The sequence below is a fragment of the Triticum aestivum genome, chromosome 7D (genome assembly GCF_018294505.1).
Source record: "Triticum aestivum cultivar Chinese Spring chromosome 7D, IWGSC CS RefSeq v2.1, whole genome shotgun sequence".
NCBI lineage: Eukaryota > Viridiplantae > Streptophyta > Magnoliopsida > Poales > Poaceae > Triticum > Triticum aestivum.
Window position 1 is genome coordinate 369,374,951 of NC_057814.1, and position 5,665 is coordinate 369,380,615.

A 5,665-nucleotide genomic window follows, 5' to 3' on the forward strand; every position below is an offset into this window, starting at 1 on the left:
GGTATTTATATGGGGGGAGGGCTCCGGTGGCTTGGGGGAGGGGCAAGCCGGCGGGGGCGTGCCGGGCTCGGACTCCGGCGGCGGCGGCTCCCGTGCGCGAGGAGGACGACGCGAGCGGGCCGGCCTGCGCTCGGCTGGGCTCGGCCCAGTCGGGCGCAGTGCATTTTTTTAAAACGTTCTGCGGAAAATAATTCGTAGAAAAATAAATAAAAGTCCAAAAAAGATAAAACGAATTTTCCCCGTCTAGTTAGAAAATCTAGAATAGGGTGAACATTTTTTTAACACAAAATAAATTTTTGAAAACATGCAATATTTTTAATGCAATTAAAATTGCAAATAAAATCTGAATAAATTCCAATAAATGATTTTAACACTTTTTCTCCAGTATTTCAATTGTTTTGGAGAAGTCATGTTTTCTCCTCTCGTTGATTATTAAAATGAAATATTTTTCCGGAGAGAAAATAATTAAAACCAAAATCCTCGTTTCATTATTTGATGGAAATCAAATATGAAAATTCGAGAAAATCCCCAACTCTCTCCGAGGGTCCTTGAGTTGCTTAGGATTTATCGAGGATTTGTCAAAATGCAACAAAATATGAAATGCAATGATGATCTATGTATAACATACCAAATTGAAAGTTTGGGATGTTACACGACCTCAAGTTTGATCCGCCCCAAGGGACGAGCCGGGCAGCCCGGTACCACACCGTGGAAACCCACGTCCGACCGTCATAGTCCTGACAGGGAGGTCTTCATCTTTTCCAGGTTGTCGGTGAAGATGATGTTGAGGCTGCTGCCTCCTTCCATCAGGACGTGTGAGCGGCGACAACCCCCTATGATCGGGTCTAGCACTAGGGCATGCTTGCCCAGCTGTATGCCGTCTTTGGGGTGCGATCCCCGGCATCGAAGGTGACCGTTTCTTGGGACCACACCAATCGTTTGCTGGATGCGTCCTTCGTTGCGTAGATCGCACGTCTTGTGAACTTCTGGTTACAACCGTTGCTACTTGTGAGCTGCGTTGGGATTTTCCCCGAAGAGGTGTGGAGATGCAACACAGTAGAGATAAGTATTTCCCTCAGTGAGAACCAAGGTATCAATCCAGTAGAAGAATCACGCAAAGCCTCGTGAACAGCACATGTACACACAAAAGCAAATACTTGCACCGGACGCGGGCAACAGGGTTGTCAATCCCCTTGAATTTGTTACTTGCATGGATTAAATCTCGTAGTGGTAGATAGATAAATTGCAAAAGAAATAAAAGAAATAAAATTGTAGCAAGGGTATTTGGTTTTTTATATATATTATAAAAATTGATCCGGGAGCCATAGTTTTCGCTAGAGGCTTCTCTCTTGAACACATAGCATACGGTGGGTGAACAAATTACTGTTGGACAACTAAGAGAAAAAACATAGTTATGATGATATCCAAGGCAATGATCATGTATATAGGCATCACGTCCGAGACAAGTAGACCGACTCCTGCCTGCATCTACTACTATTACTCCAACTATCGACCGCTATCCAGCATGCCTCTAGGGTATTAAGTTAATAGAAACATTAAAACAGAGTAACACCTTAAGCAAGATGACATGATGTAGACAAACTAAACTCAAGTAATATGAATAAAACCCATCTTTTTACCCTTAATGTCAGCAATACAAATATGTGTCTTGTCCCTTAATGGCAATAATAAAAACATTAAAACAGAGAACACGCTCATCGCCTGTAGATTGGCCAACTAGGTTGATTTGTCTTCAGTGGGAGAGGTGCTTTATGATCTTGTGGTGCCCCTAATGATTCTCCATGTCAGGTTTGTTCTCCGATCAATGTTTCCCGTGCCTGGCGTGCCAGCTGGCGGAGCAAATTGCCGTTAGATCCCTCGATACGGTTCATGACGAGATCGGAAGTACCGGGACGAGTCTACACACACAATTTACCCAAGTTTGGGCCTACATCCTTCTTCTTCTTCTTCTTCTTCTTATTCATGGTGAGGAGATACCTCGTGCAGAGGATTACAATGGTGTATGAGATGTCTAGCAAGAGTTGAATGTCCAGATTGGATCCCTAATGAGGACCTAGGCCTCCCTTTATTTAGACAGGAGGGGCCTAGGGTTTACATGAGAGGGTACGTGAAATTAGTTCGGCTGTCGCCCTCTATATTCAAGAACACGCTCATCGCCTTTGCCTCCTTAGGGCTCCATGATATCCCTTGGGCCTGGTGGGCCCTGGTCAAGGTCGAGGTTGGGATCCCTTATGCCAGGTACCCCGGGCACAGGACCCCATCACCCTTTCTCGAAAAAATGTAACCCCAAAAGGCATTGTAAATATTTCTTGTAGATTTACCTGTGTAAAGGTCTCTATGGTTGTGAAAGCGCTCGCCAGCAGGACATCCTGGACAAGCAACCGTGGTGCCATCTAGCTACATTTAACCGAACTGGGCAAGCAACCAGGTTCTTATTTGTTTGTGTAGGTCCGAGGGACTTGCGTGTGGCCTCCTACTGGATTGATACCTTGGTTCTAAAAAACTGAGGGAAATACTTACGCTACTTTGCTGCATCACCCTTTCCTCTTCAAGGGAAAACCAACGCAGTGCTCAAGAGGTAGCAAGAAGGATTTCTGGCGCCGTTGCTGGGGAGGTCTACGCAAAAGTCAACATACCAAGTACCCATCACAAACCCTTATCTCCCGCATTACATTATTTGCCATTTGCCTCTCGTTTTCCTCTCCCCCACTTCACCCTTGCCATTTTATTCGCCCTCTCTTTTCCGTTCGCCTCTTTTTCGCTTGTTTCTCGTTGCTCGTGTGTGGATTGCTTGTTTGTCACGATGGCTCTACCTAGATTTGGTGATCTTCACCTTAAAAGGTTAGAAGAGATCGAAAGCAACGTCAGGAGTTTTATGGTTTTGCAATTTGAGCATAATAATTTCTTCAGAAACGAGCTTAAGGAACAAAAAAGCTTTATGAGTTATATGAATAAAGAGCTCGATGATATGTCTAAAGAATTTGATGGTTTGAGATCCCAAATTGCTCGTCTTGAGAAGTTGATAGCTGAAATATCGGATAAGCAGGCTACCTTAGTTAATAAGATGGCGCTAAACCGGAGAACTTTGAAAATAAAGATGAAGATCTAAAAGTTATTGATGTGTCCCCTATTAAATCTTTGTTTTTCAATATGAATCTTGATAATGATGGGACTGAATATGATCCACCTTTACCTAGAAGGCGTTCCAAAAATTCGGAGTTTTTAGATCTTGATGCTAAAATTGATAAAAGTGGGATTGAAGAAATCAAAGCCCTAGATATTTATAAACCCACTATTTTGGATTTCAAGGAATTTAATTATGATAATTGCTCTTTGATAGATTGTATTTCCTTGTTGCAATCCGTGCTAAATTCTCCTCATGCTTATAGTCAAAATAAAGCTTTTACAAAACATATCGTTGATGCCTTGATGCAATCTTATGAAGAAAAGCTTGAGTTGGAAGTTTCTATCCCTAGAAAAATTTATGATGAGTGGGAACCTACTATTAAAATTAAGATTAAAGATCATGAATGCTATGCTTTGTGTGATTTGGGTGCTAGTGTTTCCACAATTCCAAAGACTTTATGTGATTTGCTAGGTTTCCGTGATTTTGATGATTGCTCTCTAAACTTGCACCTTGCGGATTCCACTATTAAAAAACCTATGGAAAGAATTAATGATGTTCTTATTGTTGCAAATAGGAACTATGTGCCCGTAGATTTTATCGTTCTTGATATAGATTGCAATCCTTCGTGTCCTATTATTCTTGGTAGACCTTTCCTTAGAACGATTGGTGCAATTATTGATATGAAGGAAGGGAATATTAGATTCCAATTTCCACTAAAGAAAGGCATGGAACACTTCCCTAGGAAGAAAATAAAATTACCATCTCAATCTATTATGAGAGCCACTTATGGATTGCCTACCAAAGATGGCAATACGTAGATCTATCCTTGCTTTTATGCCTAGCTAGGGGCGTTAAACGGTAGCGCTTGTTGGGAGGCAACCCAATTTTATTTTTAGTTTTTTTCTTTTTGCTTCTGTTTAGGAATAAATATTTGTTCTAGCCTCTGTTTAGATGTGTTTTTATGTTTAGTTAGTGTTTGTGCCAAGTTAAACCTATAGGATCTTCTTGGATGATAGTTATTTGATCTTGCAGAAATTTCCAGAAACTTTCTGTTCATGAAAATAATTGTTAAAAATCACCAGAACGTGATAAAATATTGATTCCAATTGCTTCTGATCAATAAACAAATTTTCTAGGTCGTCCTATTTTTTCTGATTTTTTGGAGTTCCAGAAGTTTGCGTTAGTTGCAGATTACTATAGACTGTTCTGTTTTTGACAGATTCTGTTTTTCGTGTGTTGTTTGCTTATTTCGATGAATCTATGGCTAGTAAAATAGTTTATAAACCATAGAGAAGTTGGAATACAGTAGTTTTAACACCAATATAAATAAAGAATGAGTTCATTACAGTACCTTGAAGTGGTCTTTTGTTTTCTTTCGCTAACTGAGCTCACGAGATTTTCTGTTAAGTTTTGTGTTGTGAAGTTTTCAAGTTTTGGGTGAAAGATTTGATGGATTATGGAACAAGGAGTGGAAATAGCCTAAGCTTGGGGATGCCCATGGCACCCCCAAGATAATCTAAGGACACCAAAAAGCCAAAGCTTGGGGATGCCCCGGAAGGCATCCCCTCTTTCGTCTACTTCCATCGATAACTTTACTTGGAGCTATATTTTTATTCACCACATGATATGTGTTTTGTTTGGAGCGTCTTGTATGATTTGAGTCTTTGCTTTTTAGTTTACCACAATCATCCTTGCTGTACACACCTTTTGAGAGAGACACACATGATTTGGAAATTATTAGAATACTCTATGTGCTTCACTTATATCTTTTGAGTTATATAGTTTTGCTCTAGTACTTCACTTATATCTTTTAGAGCACGGTGGTGGATTTGTTTTATAGAAACTATTGATCTATCATGCTTCACTTAGATTATTTTGAGAGTTTTAAATAGCATGGTAATTTGCTTAAATAATCCTAATATGCTAGGTATTCAAGATTAGTAAAACTTTCTTATGAGTGTGTTGAATACTATGAGAGGTTTGATGCTTGATAATTGTTTTGAGATATAAAGATGGTGATATTACATTCATGCTAGTTGAGTAGTTGTGAATTTGAGAAATAATTGTGTTAAAGTTTGTGATTCCCGTAGCATGCACATATGGTGAACCGTTATGTGATGAAGTCGGAGCATAATTTATTTATTGATTGTCTTCCTTATGAGTGGCGGTCGGGGACGAGCGATGGTCTTTTCCTACCAATCTATCCCTCTAGGAGCATGCGCGTAATACTTTGCTTTGATAACTTGTATATTTTTGCAATAAGTATATGAGTTCTTTATGACTAATGTTGAGTCCATGGATTATACGCGCTTTTCTTCCTTCCACCCTTGCTAGCCTCTCTAATGCCGCACACTTTTTGCCGGTATCATACACCCACCATATACCTTCCTCAAAACAGCCACCATACCTACCTATCATGGCATTTCCATAGCCATTCCGAGATATATTGCCATGCAACTTACCACCATTCCGATTACTATGACACGCTCCATCATTGTCATATTGCTTCGCATGATC